Source organism: Microtus oregoni, unplaced genomic scaffold (genome assembly GCF_018167655.1).
Source record: "Microtus oregoni isolate MIOR12 unplaced genomic scaffold, Mior012 000005F_ref0000423, whole genome shotgun sequence".
NCBI classification, from domain to species: Eukaryota; Metazoa; Chordata; class Mammalia; order Rodentia; family Cricetidae; genus Microtus; species Microtus oregoni.
The window spans coordinates 42,437,079-42,458,303 of NW_024543064.1; the positions used below are offsets into that span (position 1 = coordinate 42,437,079).

General features: G+C 48.6%; 1 long non-coding RNA gene across 2 annotated transcripts; it reads right to left on the reverse strand.

Annotated features, from left to right (window-relative positions):
- Window positions 1-1,800: 1,800 nt before the first annotated feature.
- LOC121448773 lies at window positions 1,801-13,842 on the reverse strand. Of its 2 annotated transcripts, XR_005974388.1 has the most exons (4): window positions 13,782-13,842; window positions 10,120-10,324; window positions 2,829-3,087; window positions 1,801-2,003 (listed from the first exon to the last, which is right to left on the reverse strand). It is a non-coding gene; the product is annotated as an uncharacterized LOC121448773 (long non-coding RNA). The 2 variants fall into 2 exon arrangements; XR_005974389.1 differs by lacking the exon at window positions 2,829-3,087.
- Between the last annotated feature and the right edge of the window lie 7,383 nt (window positions 13,843-21,225).

Genomic DNA, 21,225 nt, shown 5'->3' on the forward strand with positions numbered 1-21,225 from the left:
CCGGGCCCATTGTTAAGTGCTTTATAAACACTAATTCATTTTGTGTTCATAGCAACCTGATGAGAGGGTGACTGCTATTATCCCCATTGTACAGAGGAGGAAATTGAGACCTAGAGAAAGTAGCAACACACTCCCGGCCACATCATTAGTCATTGTTCAGAAGATTCAATCCAGATTTGCTTGTCTGAGGCTCATGTTCGTGCCCATTAGTTTTCCTGCCACTCCCAAGGAGATGTGGCCAACGGATCCTCTTTAATTCACTTGATCTTTAGTTCTTGGCTTATCATGAAGTTATGAAAAGAGCTTAGATTTCACCATTAGAAAGTTGTAGGCTCAAATTCCGAGTCTCCCTCTTATCAGCGTATCATGCCCACAAGACCGAATGTCCTCATCAGCAAGCTGGGATAGTAAATCTCCTTGTCATAGTATCTGTGGAGACAAGATGAGGCCAAGGAATCCAAGGTCCTTGCTTGGAGCCTTGTTCCCAGCTAGTTCTCTGCTTTCTGTTCCCCCTTCCCTTCTCCCATGTGACATGGTTTGCCAAGATCAATGACTTTTAACATAGTCACCGTTGTGCCTCACAGTGCTTAGAGCAATGTTTATAGATGTGCAGAGGCACATGGGACGTGACTGTTGCTTCCTGGCTAAGGAGTCTCTGCTTAGTCTTTTCCCATATACCTTTTCTTAAGTTATGATGTCAAAACTAAATCTCTCTTTCACCTGTGCCTTTCTTTCCATCCTTTCAACAACATTTGCTGCTCTCTCTGTGTGTTCAGTGGGCTACCAGGAACTGGGGCTGTCAGGGTGTTTGAATTTTGGCTCACAGTAAAGAAACGCAGCCTGGCCCTGGTCTTGTAGCCAGAGCTATGCTGCCAACGTTGGGTGTAGGCAATTTGGCACAGTTGGAGATTATTAGATAGTAATAGTTAATAAAAGTCTTTTCTCACACTGCTTCCCAACTCTCTCCTCATCTTAGCACTGTGGCCATGAAGTGAGGACAGGTGAGACACTCCACAGTTGTGATTGGTGTGATAGTGTGACTATAATTGGCCCCCATGAGCGCATAGGGAGTGGCTCTGTTAGGAGGTGTGGCTTTGTTGGAATGGGTATGGCCTTGCCAAAGGAAGGTGTCACTGTGGGGGTGGGCTTTAATGTTTCCTATGCTCAGGATACCATGGAATGTCTCAATCAACTTCCTGCTCCTTTCTGATCGAGATGTAGCCAGCACCACATCTGCCTGCGTGCTGCATGAGGATAATGGACTGAACCTCTGAAACTGTAAGCAAGTCACCCCAATTAAATGTTTTCTTTATAAGAGTTGCCATGGTCACGGTGTCTCTTCACAGCAATAAAAACCCTAACTAAGATAGCTGGGTACAAGCTTGTCTCATTTTGCTTTGTCTGATTACTTTTCGTTTATGTTTTTGTTGGGTTACTTTTTGTGTGTTTCTTGGTTTTCGTTTATTTTTTTTTTTAAAAGAGAGTAAGGTCAAGGAATTGGGTGGGAAGGGAGGTGGAGAGGATCTTGGAGGAATCAGGGGAGGGAAAAAGCATGATCAAAATACACTGTATAAATAAATTTTTTTTTTTTTGGATTTTTTGAGATAGGGTTTCTCCGTAGCTTTTGGTTCCTGTCCTGGAACTAGCTCTTGTAGACCAGGCTGGCCTTGAACTCACAGAGATTCGCCTGCCTCTGCCTCCCGAGTGCTGGGATTAAAGGCGTGCGCCACCACTGCCCGGCATAAATAAATTTTTTAAATAAAAAAAGTAAAAAACTTTTTTCACGTTTTTTAGGTGATCAAATTTTATTTGTGTGGGCGTTTGCCTGCATGCTTGTTTGTGCATCGTATGCAGACAGTGCCTTCAGAGGACAGAAGAGGGCGTCAGAGTCTCTGGAACTGGAGTTACAGCTAGTTGTAAGCCACCAAAAGGGTGGAAGGAACCAAACCTTGTCCTCTGCCAGAGGCACAAGTGTCCTTAACTGCTGAGCCGTCTCTCCAGACCTAAAACAAACAAACAAACAAAAAAACCCCAACCCTTTTATTGCTAAAGAATTTTTTGTGTCACAAATTCCCCCATGCAAAGAGTATGATTCAGTAATGGTATGATTCAGTAACGGCCGGGCAGCTGTCACCCTCTCTGTTCTAGGGTACATCTAGGCTCACAACAAGCTGACTTGCTTATCTTCATTAGACAGGCTGAGGCTGAGCTAGTCAGTTCCTTCCCTAAAGCTCAGCCCGGTCCCCCTCACCCGCTCAGTGACAGTGCTGAGCTCGTGGTTAGGGAGACAGACTTGAGGAATGCCTTGGGAACAGACATCTTAATTAGACCATTGAAGTTCACATGATAAATGGCTCGACACAAGAGTGCAGCCCCTGGGGAGACTCTTTAAAGGAAACCAGAGCTCTCTGCTGTCTGGGTGTGGCTCCTACAGCAAGATGGGACTGGCCAACAGTTCCTGCTTCTGTTGGCCTTCCCTTTCTCCATCACCCTGTCTACGGGGAGCTCCTGCTACAGCAGTGCCTGCCTCCTATCCCACCTGCCCTGTCCCCGTGTCCTGTGTCTCTAGAGGGGCTCTGAGGGGACCTTGCTCATGCCTTTGGCCCCCATTTCTCCATTCCTTTACCCCTTGCTTTCTTCCTTTGGCCCCAGGGCTCGCTCTCAACTGCCTGTTCTACATCACCTGTGACTTCAGAGAGACCACACCTAATGGCTTTCGTAGTCTTCCAACCTGGTGGCTGAGCCCCCCTCTCTCTCTTCCCTGAATCCCACCCTCTCTGTGCTGTGTCCTGGGGCCTCCTTCACTGTCTGACTCTTGAGTCTCTCACCTTGCTCTGCTTCTGCCCATATGTCTAGCTGTAGTGCTGCAGGCCCCCTCCCTGGCCTCTGGATGCTGGATACCCCATCCCCAGGGTAAGCCCACTGGTCACTGTGGCAGAGGCTGTAAGGTGCAGGCTGGCAAGGAGAAACTGGTTTTCAGACAAGTGGCCTTGGTGCTGACCTTCCAGTACTGTGGCATTGCGTGGGACTCTGCTGTTGGCCTTGTGTTCTGGGATGAGCTGGTTTCAATCAGCGTAACTTCTGACCCTGAGGTTAGAGACATTGAGGTACAGTCCCTTCTCTGAACCACTGCCCAATGACCTTAAGCAAGCCAACACTATAATTTTGTGACCCCGGAGTGTTTTTCCCATATAAAAAGGTGGGGTGTAGCTTGAAGTATTTTCCATCCTGCTGGTCCCCCTGGACTGGTTTTTCTCTGCCCGCCTATTCCCGAAGCTGCTTATGAAATAATCACTCTGAGTTTTATTATCAGTTACAATTGTTTAGCCAGTGTCTTAGGCTTCTTACTGGCTATCTCTAACTATTAAATTAACCCATTTCTATTCATCTGTGTATTGTCACGAGGCTGTGGCTTACTGGTGTGGCATATTACTCCTTCAGCGGCTACATGGCATCTCTTTGACTCTGCCTAATATCTCTCTCTATCTCTGTTTGGATTACTCACCCGGCTTTACTCTCCTAAGCCATTGGCCACACCAATAAAAGCAACACACATACAGAAGGACATCCCACATCAATGGTGTTTTCATTTGTTTTGGAGTGTGTGTGTGTGTGTGTGTGTGTGTGTGTGTGTCTGTATATCTGTGTCTGTGTTTGAATTTGGTCAATCATTCCTATTCGGGGAGATTAGGAGAGCCCCAGAACAGAGCTCCCAGGAGGAGAAATTGGGAGGTCTGACAGGGAGCCAAGGGGGAATGGAGACCGCTAACGGCAAAGCCAATCCTGGCCCAGCCTCAGGGGCCAGGAGGCTTCAGATCATAGAGCTTCAGGGATTGCCAACAAAGTGAAGCCTGGAAAGTTCTCAGCAAATTAGAGGTGTGTGTGTGTGTATGTGTGTGTGTGTGTGTGCACACACACATGTGCACACACACATACACTCAAAGAAAGACTGCCTTAGCTACTTAGCTAGGGAGGCTTGTAACCCCACCTCCATGACCCTTCACAGGGGAGATAGATATGATGATCTCTCAGGGCATCTGTGGAATACAATAACCCTAAACTGGAGAGCTCCCATGACCCCTGTACTGTCCCATGCACTCCCAGACACATTTGCAACTGGTGGCCCTGGAGGAGGGTCTTTGATCCTATCAACTGGTCACGACCCAGGTCAAGACACCGGAGAGTCTTGGCAGAAGACTAAGAGACTCAGAGTGGCTGGGGCGGATCCCCCTGTGCTTCTGCAGCATACAAGGAGAAAGCATCCACATGGAAGGTGAGCCAGTTAGACTGTCATTATGTTGGACAGCTATCACCAGTGTCTTCATGACAGCAGAGGGTTCTGGCTGAGGAGCAGAGCTGCTAGCTCACACCTGAACCTGTAAGCCTCAGCCAAACAAATCTTCCAAGGGATCAGGAAAGGGCTCAGTCATATTACCTAGAGGCTTGTGATGTTCTCACTTGGCTCTCTAGACTTTGTGTTGGGGACAGTCAAATGAGTATGAATGACAGTCACACTTAGCTGGGAGCCACAAAGAGGGAGCCTTGTCCATGGACAGGTAGGCTGGGACCATCACTACCATTGGTCATAGGAAATGTCATCCAAGCTTGGCTCTGTACTAACTTAACCCAGACACTGGCAGGTACAAATGAAAGCAAGGTCCTTCCCATGAGAAGGCAGCCATTGCAAGCCAGGAAGCAGGCAGATTCACTAGCACCTTTACCTTGACTTCCTAGCCTCCAGAACTGTGGGAAGGAGGTTTATAAGTCACCCACTGTGTGGTGTTTTTGCTATAGCAGCTTGAACACAGCATCACAGGTTAGGACTGTGCAAGTCTCGGTTTTTTTGGTTGTTGTTTTTGTTTTCTTTTTGTTTTGCTCACAAGCTCAACATTGAATTTGTACACATGCTCAAGAGAGAGAGAAGGCAGAGGGAGGGAGGGAGGGAGGGAGGGAGGGAGGGAGGGAGGGAGGGATAAGGGGAGGAAGGGAGAGGGGGTGGGAGAGTATTCAGCTTTTAGTTTGATGAGGAATGAGACACTCCTTACTGTTTACTTCCTGAGGACTTCCATATGTTCTCCTCCCCTGGGAGCGTCACCCAGCATCTTCCTTCCATGTGTCCTCCCCTGGGAGCGTCACCCAGCATCTTCCTTCCATGTGTCTTCCCCTGGGAGCGTCACCCAGCATCTTCCTTCCATGTGTCCTCCCCTGGGAGCGTCACCCAGCATCTTCCTTCCATGTGTCCTCCCCTGGGAGTATCATCCAGCATCTTCCTTCCATGTGTCCTCCCCTGGGAGTATCATCCAGCATTTTTCTTCCATGTGCCAGCATCTTCACTGGCAGCATCTGGGTGGGTCCAGGCTTCAGATTTCCAAGGGCTTGCAGGACTTCCTCCAGCCTCAGTGCCACCAGCACCAGGCACACAGCTCCCTTCACAAGGACTGGCTGCCATGCCCTGGGCCCCTCCTCCAGAGCTTGCCTTTTGTGACTTCTGCTTTCTTCCCAGCCCCAAGTAGACCTCGGGAGTGGAGGGTCTTCTCCACTGTTTTCTTTGTGACCTTCCAGCTACGGAGTTAACAATCTCAACTCAGCTCAAGTTTCTCTCTCACACATTCTCTCTGTTAATGTGATTGGACCTTGACTAATATGCTTTATGATATGCCAATTTAACAGTAAAAAGAATATCCATTCCAGCTCTGAATTCCTGGAGGGCAGCCACTAGGTCACTGGAATGAGTCTAACATCCATTAGTAAGAGCTTGGAGCATTGTAGTGTGTGTGTGTGTGTGTGTGTGTGTGTGTGTGTGTGTGTGTGTGTAAGGCACAAAGCCATTATAAACATTAGCCTTCATGCTAGGCTGCAAAAGGGCCTTGTTATTAAATATTTGCTGGTTGAATGGAACACACATATTTAGCTTCTTAGAGGTGGCAAGGAATGAAAAGTCCAGGCTTTGGAGCCAACAGGACTTGGCTCTAGCCTCTGTCCTCCCACATCTAAGGCAAGTTTCTCCACTTTCTCTCTTGGAGGCAGTGCCAGAGGCAGGGAACGGGTGGCAGAGGTGTTGGGTGGCTGCCAGGGCACAATGTGTTAAAAGGACACTAAGTTGAGCTTCTAATCAGGTTCCAGATGAGAAGAACAAGAGGTGCGTGGTAACTTAGGGAGATTAAATTGTCCATGGAGATGAGAAAAATGGGAGGTCACCTTCAATGAAGTAGAGATAAGGAGTGAGCCAAGGCTAAAGGCTTCTCTGAGGAGGTTCTTCACTTACGGGGGCTTCTGAGATAGTTGGTAACCACCGTGAGTCAATCGACACACAAATCCCGGCCCTGTGTATCAGGCCCTGTACTGGGGGACAGAGATGAAGAAGTGAGAACGTTTGTTCTCAAAAACTCTGTAAGTACATCCAGCTTGAGTCTGCTAAGGGATGATGGGGTGCTGTGCCCCAGGCTGGGAGACGAAGATGGATTACAGCTGGCTTCAGGAGGCCCGGGAACTGGCTTCACGGCTAAGAGCACTTGCAGCTCTTCTGGGAAAGCCTAGAATGATTCTCAGCATCCTCTTGATGGCTACAACTCCAGCTCCATGGGATCTGATGCCCTCTTCTGGCCTCCAGAGACACAAGTCATGCGTGTGGTACAAAGACATATATGCAGGCAAAACAGCCATACATATTTTAAAAAATAATAATAATTTAAGAAAAATAAAGCAGTCAGAAATTCAGAAGTCAGTAAGGGGCAGGTGACACCAAGAGCCAGGACCTAGACCTGGGAGCTCACCTCAAACAGCGTCCTGTCTTTCTCACTTTCCACCCCACCCCATCCCCCGAAAGCTTACTGCCATCCTGTTCAGGCTATTAAATCTCAGCTCTGCCCCCAGAATTAACTGAGCTGTAGAGAATAAGCATATGGTTTGGGGTCCAAATCCTATTCTTCCACTTGCTACTTATGGGACCTTGAGTCATCCTAAACCAGACTTAGATCCCAGACAGATCATCTCTGCCCCTTGGGGTTATGGGGAAAGCCGAGTGGGGTGAAGGCTGCTGCACCCTTTATCTCTTCCAAAATCTGGTTAGTCACTTTATTGCTCAGGAAACTCAGGGAAAAGTCCCGCTGGTTTGAAGCGTGGTGCTTTCCATCTTTTGTTTCTGAGGAGTGGAGACTCCTGTCTTGCTTCCTAGGGAAGTGGCTTGTTAGACGGGGAGGGGTGTGTCAGAGAAAAGAGTTGGGTCCCTCTCCTGTTTGGAAAGGTCTTTGGGTCTGTCTGACTTCAATCCTCAGATCCTCCCACCACCCATGATGCTTCTTGCTGTCCTGTGTCCTCTCATGTCACACGGCTGCTTAGAAACTGTCAGTGGCCCTCTCACCCACAAAATCAAACAGCAGCTCCCCCTAACCTTAGAGGTCTTTCTAATGTGGGGCTCTCCCTTCAAGGCCGCAGCATGCCCTTGAGTTGGGCTAGCCAAGGGTAGCATGCTCCAGGGGCAGTTCCCTGCTGTGGGGCACACACGCAGCCCATCCTCGTGACTTCCGATTCCCCCAGTGCTGACACAGCATCCTCTACTGCATTCCTCCCCACATCTGGGAAGCTCCAAAGCTGGAGCCCAGGGCTCACAGCCAGTGCTACAAACAAAACCTGACAAGGCCGGATCCTATCTTCACAGCTTTCCTCAAAGCTACAGACCAGATCTGATGCTTTGACTAGACTCCGTGTGATAGTTGGAGGACCAGTGAGCAGGGTGCAGATGAACACACCTACTGGGGGAGGTCATGGCAGTGACTTCAGTGGCTCCATTAGGTTCCCCGAGACTGTACCAGGCCTAAATCACAGCGTTTGCCTCACTAACCAGTCAATGTCCAGTGGCAGGGAGGTCTCAAAAGGGCTCCCAGCAGCTATGTGGCTAGCCTAGCCTCCCAGCCAGGTTCTCTACTCCTTCCAGCAGGCAACAAGGTGCCCACAAACCCCTAACATTCACCTCCTCTGCTCCTGTGCCTGCCAAAGGGGTGTGCTGCGTGCAAACAAATCATCCTTCCTGTGCCCTGGTCTCCGCCAGGATGCTGAGGATGCAGCCATTGCAATGCTGTTTCTGCTCTTAGAGACCCCCAGTGCAGCCGGCTATGAGGCTATGTGAATGCATCACCTCCCATGGATCCACTCACCTAGCCTTTGGGGACTCAGCTCTCGGCTAGGTATGCTGCAAGTAGAAGTCACGTTAGAGTTGAAGTCAGAAGTCAGCACAGAGTAAACCAATTCACCTTTTCTCTCTGTCCACACCAACCGGGGGAAGCCCTGCCTGCTCTTCATAGTAAGACCCATCTGCAGTTTCTCTGCAAAAGCCCTGTGACCCTAGCTCCTGCCCTGTTCCAACTTTCAGACAGGTGAGCCACTCCTTCCTTGGGCCCTGGTCACTGTGTTATGCTGGTCAGGAATTGTTCCCACACCATGGTGAGACCAGGGCGCTAAGTACTTGGTGGGACTCTGGGTAGGCAGAGTTAGTAGTACAGACGTAGTGTTGCAGAATTATTTTAACTAGGTAACATTTGTCTATGCTGGGGACTATCACTTTAACGGTGTAAAGATATGTTCCATTTGTTTTACTGCAGTTGTTCAGTTATGTAGAGATGTGTTGCTGGTTCACCTTGCTCGTCTAAGGCATCCGATTGGTCTAATAAAACGTTGAATGGCCAATAGCTAGGCAGGAGAGGGATGGCAGAGGCTAGGCAGGGCTGGTGTCAGAGAGAATAAACAGGAGGAGCAATCTAGGCTTGAAAAGAACAAAAGGGAAGAAGAATGGAGAGGATGACAGAGAAATAGAGGGACATACCTGGGGCCAGAAGCCAGGCAGCCACTGGCCAGTCACACAGGAGAAGCAGTGAAGGTCAGAGATACAGAAGGATAGAAAGGTAAAAAGCCCCAAGGCAAAACGTAAAGAGAAATAGATTAAAATAAGCTAAGCTAAGGATGAGCATTCAAAACTAATAACAAGTCTCCATGTCATGATTCAGGAGCTGGGTGGTGGCCCAAAGCCTGCTACAGCTCGGTCTTGTAACTGTGCCTGGCCCCATGCAGTGCCTACGCCTTCACTGCCCTGAAAGATTGGACTGTCAGCTGATTGCACAGATGAAGGGTTAGGGAGCTGACTCAGAGTTTGGGAGCCATGTAGAGGCAAAGGCAGGTGGAACCTTGGTCCCCGAGACTTCAGAACTCAGAATGTAAGACTGTTTGGGCGATGTGAGGACCCACCTTGCCTCACTGCTTGTTCTGAACCTCGTGTTCCCAGCTGTTTGATGCACCCCTCACAGACATGGATCCCAGGTTATCATCCCAGCCACGCTTCCCATGGGCTCTGTGGCTGTGTCAGCCACTGAGTCACAGAGTAGCCACTGGAGGATTCACAGTGGGAGAGTGGGGACTCTCTGTAGGAAAAGCTGTTTGTCAATTAACAGGCATCCACGGAGTGAAAGGAATGCTCCGTCAGTATTCTAAAGTTCTCGGAACACATTTTGCGACACATTGGCAATGATGGCCCTGGAAGGGAAGTGGTGATGATAATTGTGGTCGGGGTAGTAGTGCAGGTAATTGAGGTTGTAGTAGACAATTAGTGACATCAGCTGGGGAGAAGTTGCTGCATGTGCTGATGGTTGGTGATGTCCATGGGGTGATAGTGACGAGCCGAGTAACGCTGATTGCGGTTGTGTTGGTGTTGGTAGAGGAGGTGGTGGTAGCTATGGTAGTGACTGTAAGCGCCTCAAGCCACATGAGTGGCCAGGCCCCTCCCCCGGGGACCTCTAACTGCCAGGTTCCACCTACAGAATATTCTAAACTCCTTAACTGCTGGACCCTGCTTCCCTCCACCCTGTAGACTAAAAAGCTCACTCTTTGCGTGTGAAATCCCACCAGTCTCCACCCTGAAATTCTCCACTCCCTTCCCTAAAAACTCTATCTAAGCCCTGCATCCTGCTTAGTTTGGGAGCTGTCCTTTTCCACCCTGGCAGAGGCAGCGACTCTCCTGGATTCCTTCCTCCCATAGATCTCTTGTGTGAGGTTTGTTGTGCAGTGTGACTTTGCAGTATTCCCTGGCTCCCGGCTACCTGGATACCTTTTCATCCGAACTGTAACACTTACGGTGATGGAGTTAGAGTCGTTGGTGATCACAGTGCAGTTGCCTTCGCTGCTTTGGGAAATGCTGACGGTTGTGGTTATGACGATGGTAGTGATGGTAGATGACGTGGTGATGGTAAAGTTAAGGGTGGTCCACAGCTAAGGTGGTGGTAGAGATGGTGGTGCTGGTTGCTAGTGGTTGGCAGTGTTGGTGATGACAGTGGCCACACTGTGGAGGGGTTGGTGAAGGCAGAGATAATATTGATGGTTAACGTAAAGGATGTGGTTATGGGAAGGCATAAAAATGGATGATGCATAGGACTCTGGGTTCAGGCAGACCTGAGTTCGAATCCCAGCTCTATGCCTGTATTAGTTCATTTTCTTTTTTTTTAAAGATTTATTTATTTATTATGTATACAACATTCCTTCCATGTATGCTTGCATGCCAGAAGAGGGCACAAGATCTCATTATAGATGACTGTGAGCCACCATGAGGTTGCCGGGAATTGAACTCAGGACCTCTGGAAGAGCAGTCAGTGCTATTAACCTCTAAGCCATCTCTCTAGCCCCTTAGTTCATTTTCTGTGGCTGCAATAGAATGCCTAGTCCAGGTAACTTACAAGGAAAGAGATTTATTTAACTCAAAGTTCCCGAGGCAGGGGATTCCAAGACCTGATGGTTGTCACTGGTGAAGACCTCAACGGCGTCATAACCTGGCAGGTGGTATCACAGAGGGGAATACACAGAGAATGGGGAGCAGGTGTGGGCTGAAAAGGAAAAAGGCAAACAAAGAACAGCCCACATGATTCCTGGAAATTTGCCCATTCTTCCAGGATCTGGCCAATGTGGCAAGAGAAGCAGTCATTCCTCTTGAAGGCTCCATGTCCCAATACCAATTTTGGCAACCAAGTTTCAACACAAGGGTTAGTGGTGATGAGCCACACTCATTCCTACTGATTGTGGATTTGCTGTGCAGCCCGGAGCAGGTTAGTTGGTTTTCTCGTTCTGGTAAGTGAGAAGGCTTCACTGAGCCTTTTGACTTTTTCATCCAACATTGCTGCACAGTATCATCTGAGCAGGGTGGTGCAGCGACTGGAGATACAGTCCTCCGTGAGACTCGTGGGGCCAGATGTGATGCCCACATCATCAACACAGAAGCATACAAACAGCCAGAGGAGTGACATACATCTTGGTCCTGGAGTAACAGGTGAATGCATTTCAAGGATGGGGCTTGTAGTTGGTGAGATCCAACCATGCCCAAAGTTCTCAACCTGTGGTTCACGGCCCCTTTGGGGGTTGAACCACCCTTTCTCAGGGATCTCCTAAGACCGTCGGAAAACATGGATATTTACATTATGATTCATAATAGTAGCAAAATTGCAATTATGAAGTTATGAAGTAGGAATGAAAATAATTTTATGGTTGGGGTCACCATAGGATGAGGAACTGTATTAAAGGGTCTCAGCACTAGAAAGATTGAGAACCACTGCTCTAGGTGGAGGATCAGGAAATCTGTTGGAGCCCACAGGACTCTACAGTGAATGCACAGCTGATGGACCAACAGGCAGACCCACAGGAAGTATATACGTCCACGTCCACACGGAGCAACTCATTTTGCAGAGCTGTGGGAACATTTGTCTTTTGGTTGGAAAAGTCACTGTCATATCTGTAAAAACCTTGTGAAGCCATGATTCTCCCCTTTGAAATGGGATTCGTTCCCAAAACACCTCAGCAGTATGACTTCTACACTGCGACAGAGTGACCTTATTCCGTTCCCCCACACCGTGAGGCTTTGGAGCAATGGCAGGCACTCTTTGTTCTAACAGTCAAATTTACATAGAGTCAGTCCCACAAAATTACCCGCTAACAGACCACATAGAAATTTCTATAGAATGCAGGCACTGATCAGGAAGACAGCATGCCCCACCTTTGCTAACAAACAAGTCTGGGCATCCCCAAAGCTAGTTATCACAAAAGAGACTGGGTGAATCCAGGACTCAGGGATGTTTAGTAACTTTATCTAATGGTTTGGAATGCTAGGTGCTTCCCCTTGAATGCTGGCTCTTTCCTGTTCCAGAGTACTGCTTTGTCAGGTTCTTCCTGCCCCTTTTTGTGATTTTGATATGCATAACTATCATTGTCCTTGCCTGTGGAATTTTCCAACTCTGTCGTAAAAACTAGAAACCTTGTGGAGACTGGCCCTTACTCTTCTTCTTCTCCTTGCTAATTCTTCTTTCTTTCTTTCTTTCTTTCTTTCTTTCTTTCTTTCTTGTCCTTATTCTTCCCCCTTACTCTTCCTATTCTTTCTCTCCTCCATGCCCCCTTCACTTCATTTTCCCCCCTTGCACGAAAAATAAAGAAGATGCAGAGGTCATGTACTCGAGTTAATGTTTCACCCTCAGATCCTCGCCTGCCATAGACATCCAGTTCTGGGCCCTGAGTGGGTACTGAGGCTGGTACTCAAGGCCCCCGATAGAAATCTGTGACCCTTCCCCTCCCAAACTGACCACCCCAGGTGGAGTGAACTGGTTGTGGAGAGGGAGAGAGGGCAGTTGGCATCCTGAATGGCTTTGAGTGTAATGGACTTCAACACTTTGTTCAGTCTCCCGTGATAGCTCCTCTTGTCCAGCTGAGCTCCTGATGTCCCAAGGACACAAACAGTTTGACCTGAGAGCGGAAGAATGCTACCAGATGACACAGATGACTCATGTTGTTGACCAGAGGCAAGGACATGTCCAAACTTATCAGTGTTGTTTATCTTCATTGCAGAGTGGAGAGAGGAAGGGAAGGAAGTAGGAGAGGGGACAGGGAAGAGGGAAAGAGGAGAAGGGGAAGGGAGGGAGACTGTATTGGGAGAGGCTGCTTGTTTGTTTCCCAACCACCCTGACTCAAAATAATCACACAGAAACTATATTGTTTGCAATACTGTTTGGCCAATAACTTAAGTGTACTTTTAGCTACCTCTTATAATCTTAAACTAACCCATTTCTATTAATCTGTATATCTCCATGTGGCTGTGGCTTACTGGCAAGATTCCGGTGCATCTATCTCCTCAGGCACGTCCATTTCCTCTGGCGTGTCCATCTCTTCCAGTGCATCCATCTCTGGCGGCAGCTACATGGCTTCTCCCTGACTCTACCTTCTCTATATCTCTTTCAGCCTGGCTTTACTCTGTTAAGCCATTGGCCCAAAAGCACCTTCTTTATTAACCAATGACAATAAAATATATTCACAGCATACATCACCTCCCACATCAGGACTGTTTAGAGTTGGTTTGGGATTTAATCAAAAGCATCCAATAGCAAATTAAATTCTGCTCAGCTTTTCAGCTACTACCCCAGCCCACACCTCAGGATAGGATTCTGACTCATCCAAGTAGACTGAGGAATCTACTAGCAGGGTATAGGGAGGTTTGCAGACTGGTAGATGCCTTGGGGAAGATCTCGCCCTAGGCTACAATAATCCCTGCTCAATAGGCATATGGGTGTCTGTAGTAATAGGGGCGGCGGAGCTGCATCCCCAGCACCCCGGCTGCCTGGCTAGCTTATGCCCGAAATAACAACACACAAACTGTATTCATTTAATCACTGCTTGGCCCATTTCTATCTAGCCTCTTCTAGGCTAATTCTCACATATTAATTTAGCCCATTTCTAATCATCTGTGTAGCGCCCCTACGTGCGCTTACCGGGAAGATTCTAGCCTATGTCCATCCTGGGTCGGAGCTTCATTGCGTGTGTCTGCCCAGGAGCCAGGAGCATGGCATCTCTCTGAGGCATCTGCTCCCAAGAGGAGAGCTGTGGAGTCTGAGCTCACTTCCTCTTCCTCCCAGCGTTCTGTTCTGTTTACTCCTCCCACCTATCTTCTAACCAATGAGGGCCAAGCAGTTTCTTTTTATTTAACCAATGACCTTCCTCCATCAGGTGTCACCCTTTCAAAGGCACAGTCTTCAGAAGCCCAGGAGCACAGTCTCAGGATGCATCCACACTCTGCCCAGCAGAGGTGCCAACTTCCTTCTGAGCCTGCTGTCTGCTCCCTGGGGTTGGGATTTCATAGCAGAGGAAAGTCCTTGGATACTGCAGCTTGGACTTTCAGACTCAGGGTAACTGATCTCATCCTCAGTGTGCACAAGATGTGATAGGACAGACAATGACTCATCAGTTCAAAGCACTGGCTGCTCCTCCAGAGGACCTGGGTTTGAGTCCCACCTTGTACATGGCAGCTCTGGTCTGGGGATCTGATGCCCTCTTCTGGCCTTCATGAGCACTGCATGCACAAACAGCTTGTAGACAGAATACTCATATATATAAAATAAAATGGAGAGAGAGAGGAAAAAAAAAAGGCAAAGAGCTACCACTGGGTTCCCAATTCTCACCCCCGAGGGCACAAGGAAAAAAAATAAATGCTAAGAAAATCTACACCTCTATTGTCTGTGGCAGGTGAGGGATGCATGAGAAAAGAACTGTCTTTGCCTTTGAGGGTGGGGAGGGTGGCTTTTGTCTGGTCTCCTAGAAGCATCTCCTGGGAAACCCCAGAGATTGTAGGAGCCCCTCTCAATGTAAGGTCATCTATTTGGGACTGACAGACTGCTTGGAAGGAGTGGGTATGTCTCTAGGACTGAGTAATCTTGTCTCTGTTCTTAGCTGTACTTACAAATAATCCCCAGTGTTTTCTTCACCAGGCCCAGGCTCCAGGGAAATATATTTCAGAGGCTCCACCCAGACAGGAACACAGAATTTTAGCTACACTCCGCAGCTACCCAAGAGATAAACGTCCCCCCTTATTACTAAACATCCGTGGTACCTGGACTTGGGTCAGCAGTAGGAAATGGCTAGGATCCTGCCTGAAAGGAGAACTCAGTTCACAACAGGACAGACATTGTTTTAGAGCAATGGTTCTCACCTTCCCAAAGCTGTGACCCTTTAATACAGTTTCTCATGTGTGCTAGTTTAAATGTAATTGGCCCCTATAAACTCATAAGGACCGGCACTATTAGAAGGTGTAGCTTTGTTGGAGCAGATATGGCCTTGTTGGATGAAGGGTGTCACTGGGGGCAGACTTTGAGGTTTCCTGTGCTCAGGATACTGCCCTGTTTCTTAGTTGACTTCCTGTTATCTTCTGGTCAGGATACAATGGGCATCATGTCTGCCTGTTCATCTCCATGCTCCCCACAAAGCTCCCTGCCATGATAATAGAATAAACTTCTGAAACTGTAAGCTAGCCACCCCAGTTAAATGTTTTCCTTGTAAGAGTTGCCATGGTCATGGTGTCTCTTCACAGCAATAAAACCCTAACTAAGACTCTTATGCTGTGGTGACCCCCAAAATTAAAATTATTTATAACTAGACTTTTGCTTCTGTTATGAATCATAATGTAAATATCTGATATGTGACTCCTGTAAAAGGGTTGCTCAACTCTGCTGCGGGACAATGGTTTTACCCTGTAGAGATTTGTTTCTTGTACTTGTTTAATAAAACGCTGATTGGCCAGTAGCCAGGCGGGAAGTATAGGCAGGCCGACCAAGCAGGAAGTAGAGGCAGGGTGATGAGAACAGGAGAATTCTGGGAAGAGGAAAGCTCAGTCTACAGTCTTCATCCAGACACGGAGGAAGTAAAATGTGACTGCCTTGCCTAAAAAGGTACTAAGCCGCGTGGCTAACATAGACAAGAATTATGGGCTAATATAAGTTATAAGAGTTATAAGAGTTAATAAAATGCCTGAGCTAATAGGCCAATCAGTTTATAATTAATGTAGACCTCTGTGTGTTTCTTTGGAACTGAATAACTGCAGGACTGGGTAGAACAGAAATCTCAGTCAACACAACTCCAGAGTAATCACGACCCACAGTTTGAGAACTACTGTTCTAGATACATCTAAATACCACTTGCATCTGCTCAGCCCACTTGCCTTGTTTCCTGAACAGAGTGACAAAGCCGCCTGTCAGCACAGTGGCAGCTCTCACTAGCTGAGGTGCCCATACGGTGGTTGGCTAGGAGACACTGTGCTCCTGTCTGATGGCTGGCCCGAATCAGACCTTCTGAGGTTCATCTGCTCTGTGTGGCCAAGAAACAACCCCAGTGTGGGAAACTTAACGTTCAGGAGAGATACCTTCTTATTAGAACACTAATCCCACCAAGGCCCCCTCGCTATCTCCTGCCCTTGGTCTTTATCTTCAAACATCTGTACCAACCAGCTCTCTGTTATTGTGAGAAATGCCTGACATAAATCAGCTTGAAGAGAGAAAAGCTTGGTTCATGATTATGGAGTTTCCAATGCATGATGGACTAGCCCCTGAAAGACCCTCAGAGTGGTCCTTCCCTCAGGAGGAGACCCCTAACCCAAGGAACAGTCGACACCACTGGCTGCAATTAGCAAGAGGTTTATTGGGTGGGCACAGGTACCTGTGGGCGGCAAAGTCCTTTCGGAGGACTTGCCCGCCTGCAGGCTGGGAGAAGGTCTTTTTTATAGGAAAAGGGTAGCAAAAGCAGGCATACAGAAGCAATGCATGGTTACAGGGATCTCATTGGTCAGTTCGAATGAGGCAATGGGTTCATTTAGGGGACAAGTTCCCTGGAGACATGAAGGTCTGATAATAATAACAGACTTGGCCCTATCTAGGGTACATGTAGTTTTTCCCAGAGCTGTTCGTTCCCCTCCTAGGCCTGGTGTCTGACCATAGATATCCTGTTTGACTGCCTAGGAGTACTGACTTTACCTTGAACTTACATTTGTTTGTGTGAAGGCTTTGCAAAATGGCATTACAGTAGCTAAGCTGGGGTCTTTCAGCCCCATTGCTATCCCATTGCTATGGGGCTTTGGTGACAATCATGGCAGGAATGTGTGGCAGAGCAGCATGTTCAGCCGATGGCTGAGAACAAAAGGGAAAGAGAGCCGGGGTACCACAGTCCTTGGAGGACACGCCTCTCCTCCCCTCCACGAACCGAGACCACCTGCCTCTTCGCATTTCTACCGCCTTCCAATAGTGCCAAACTGGAGACCAAGCCTGCAACCTCTGGGTGTGTGTGGGGGGGCATTCAGCTCTGCCTTAGGTCACCCTATTGGAGGTAAGGGCCTCAGTGTAGATCTACCTGGGAGTCATGGCAGAGTCCACAGGACCCTCTTACCCTCCATTGACTCTCTGCTTCCCCACCCATGACTACTCCCTCTTTCCCAGCATTATATTCTTTAAGAAGGCTTTGCCCCAGATCTTTCCTGTAGGGAACCTGGGCTAAGCTAGGCCCGTGATCCAGTAACGACATGGGCACAAGACACAGAACCAACAACAGCCAGAAAGGGATTCTTGGGGAAAGCAAGGGAAGCCTCACAAAGAGGGACAAGTGGGAGGGCCTGGAAGGAAGACTTCACCCCAGCAGCATCACTCTAGGTGCTGGGAGAACTGCTCCGAGCACAGCACTAAAACCTCCCCTAGTGGAGCTTACACTCATGTGGGTGCTGTCCAATCACAGAAAGACTGGGTGGGGCTGGGGAGATGGCTCAGTGGTGAAGAGCATGCAGGGGATCAGGGTTCAGTTCCCACACCCACATCAGGTGGCCCACAATTACCTGTAACTCCAGTTCCAGGAATCCAACACCTTCGACTGGCCTCCTTGTATGTGGGTCATATACACGCAGGCACACACACACACACACACACACACACACACGAAAACAGTTTTTTGATAGATGCATGGCTTGACAGGTAGGGGTTGGAGCATGAAGGATGCTAACACTGGGCAGGAAGATAAGGAGGACTGGATGGGAAGTCTGACCAGGAAGGCCAGTGACCAGAGGGACAGATGTGGAAGGGAGGAGGGTGGGTGAGGGGCCTCCAGGTGCTATGGAGCTCACAGCATGTGTACAGGCATGTGTATAGGGAGTGCTCTGGGCACTCCCTAGCAGTCCGGAGGGCTGGAGACAAGAAAAGCTGGAAAGGGATTTGGCCTCAAAGGGCCTCCAAGGTCAGGTTAGGGCTGGAAATCTCTTTCCTTCTCCTCCTTCCCCATCTCTTTCCATCCTCTCTCCCTGCTTCCTCTCCCTCTCATCTCCCGCCCCCACCCCATTACCTCCTGTGAACCAGAGACTGTACCAGGCACTGGTGTGTAAAACTGAGTGAGACTTTGTCCCTGCCCTCAAAAGTGGCTTATAATATATGATCATTCTAACATGTGGCAGGAACAATACCGGGACCATCAGTCTGGGGCCTCTGCAGGGCTCCCAGGAAGAGGCTATGGTTTGAGCATCAGCCTGTGAGGCAGAGGACGTGTGACGGAGAGGCCAGGAGAACTGTGAGCAGGCTCAGGAGGAGGGCTGGTGGAGGAGTGAGGGGGAGGGTTGGGCTCTAATCAGAGAGACATGGTACTTTCACGAGGTCACGTTGAAGCCGGGAACAATTCCTGCCACCGTCAAGGACTGTGGCCAGCTGCTAGGGTGGGACTGCAGACAAGCCTGTGGTCACTTATTAGTGACTGATTATAGCTTAAGCAAGAGGGCAACTCTGTTCTGCTCCATCCCCATGGGACAGCTCTGGCCAAGAGTCTGACAGATCCAAACAGCCAAGGGATGAGAGGAAAGCCCCAGTGTAACAGGAAGACCACAAGAGAAGTGTTGAGCACTGGATCAGAGTGGGGGGACAAGATCTTCTGTCCCCCTTCCCTGACAAGGTGCAGGGGACCCAGAGAGAGAACTGGTATGGGGGTACCAGGCTAGGAGGGCAGACTGGTGAGCAAGTGACCAGCTTGTGGGGTAAGACTGAGCTCCTGAATACAGTCCCTTTGACACTTAGCACCCTGGCTATACACCTCAGCTGGGGAGACCCACCAGGTAGAATGTTAGTAACTCTTTTAGTCTAGATCATGTATGTGGCTGGGATTAGAGACAGCTCCTCCCTTACAATAATGGCTGACATTTGCCATGCACCTTCTGTGTACTAGGTGGCATTCATATAGCCAGAATCTGGAATGTTCCGGTGGAAGTTCCACTCCAAGCCCCCTCCCCATCTCTCCAAATCCTGTTGCATCTCAGAAAGGCTGCCAAATGATGACCACTCCAGCGAGAGATGCTCAAGATCTCTTCCACGGGGTATTTAAACTGCTCCCTAGAAAGCAGACAGGTGATTTTCCAGTCTTCCTATCCCGTCTCTTCTCTGTGGGGGCTGAAAAGCCATTCAGGAACATTGTGTCCATTAAACCTGGACTTTTCCTAATCGGGTCTAATTTGGTTGGTTTGGATTGTTGTCGGTGGAGAGGCTTATTGGGGTGCAGAAAGGTGGAGGGGCTTTTTCAGGTGCAGAGACTTTTCACTAGGTGCTGTTCCAAGCTGGTTGCATGCACCAGCTTTCTCATCCTCACCAAACCTTTGAGCATACATTTTGAAATACTGAGTGAGCACTGACATCAACTCACAAGAGCCCACACTGGGATCCCACCGTAGGCATTGGCTAAAATGGTTGCTCACATTTTATAGGTGAGAAGCCTGAGGCACAGAGTCATGAAGGGATGCAGCTATGTGGTTGGGTGGTCACTGACAGAGTGTCATTATCCTGTGGGAGACAGTGTCTAAGGTAATAGCGATGCGGCCAGATTTAGGCACAAGGCCTGGAGGGGCGCCCTTGGGAGGATGGCATGTGGTCATTTAATTGCCTCAGTGTCTCCAGGATACCCCCAGGCCTTGGCTTTCTCTTCTCAGAGGCTCTGTTCTTGTTCTTGCCGTCTAGATAGTCCACTCATCATGTTTTGCCTAATCTGTTTCCTCCACCTCTGAGGCTCGTGTCCCAGCTGAGGGTAAGAACAAAGGCTGTGACATCAGAAGAGCTAGCAAAGTACTTCATCTCTCTTACTGCCCGTTAGAAAACCCATAGCACTTATGCCAATAGCAGTAACAGTGCCTACCCATTGGCACCAAGGAGGCTCAGCAAGCTGATTTATGCCCAGGGCTCCCTACGAGATAAAATATGTACTTTCCTTGTCCAGGGCCTTCATCATTGGCTCTCCTGCCTGCCATTGTCCTGCAGGTTTGTGACACGGTGTCCTAGTTAGTGTCTCTGTTGCTGTGCTAAGCACCACGACTATAACATGCAGAAAAGAGAACAAGAAAAAGCTAAGTATTAGGGAATGAGAAAGGACCAAACGCAGGCAATGGCCACAGGAATTACAGGTATGACTTTGTCAATGGACATGAATTATGAAAGACGATATAAAACAATTGTTCTCCAAGTTTTACTTCTGCCGTGGATTTTTCACTTTTGGTGGTGGATAAGAATAAATTCTACAGTGTAAAATCCACTGTGAAGCCACAAAGCCTCTAAATGGCTATTTCTACTGTACAAAAGTTCATTGAGATGTATAGACTTTGGGTCTGATTAGTTTTGGTGTGTGATTTTTTTTATCTTCAAGTTTTTATTTATAATAGAGTTCATTAAAAAACTGAAATACTATAACCAAGACAAGCAATAGAATAGTTTATTTGGGCTTACAGTTCCAGAGGGATGAGAGTCTGTCATGCAGGGAAGATGGTAGCCAGCAGCAGGCATGGTCGCAGGAGCAGGAAACTGAGACAAGCAAACAGGAAGGAGGGTTTCCCCCCACCCCCCTACTCCAAGAGTACAACCAACTGGGAACCAAATGCCTGAACTTGTGGGCACATTTCTCATTCAAATCCCTATATACAGTAAAACCAGCATGCATCCTGACCTGACACAGAGGTGGTTCGAATCCCAGAATCTCAGGCTGCTCTTAATAACCTGACACAGAGTTGGTTCAAATCCCAGAATCCTGGGCTGCTCTTACTAACCTGACACAGAGTTGGTTCAAATCCCAGAATCCTGGGCTGCTCTTACTAACCTGACACAGAGGTGGTTTGAATCCCAGAATCCTGGGCTGCTCTTACTAACCTGACACAGAGGTGGTTCGAATCCCAGAATCCTGGGCTGCTCTTACTAACGGTGTGAATTTTGTGGCTTTGTGGCCCAGTTTCCTCATCTGCTAACTGAGGTTGAAGATGGCCGTCTGTAGGAACTGGACCAACTGACGAGATGAGTGGCCACTGAAGAGGCTTGCTGAGTGCTCGCCTGTGAAAGGAGGGGGACAGGATGTGGGAGATGTGATTTCAGGCGTGGGGTGAGGCTGGCTTGGGCC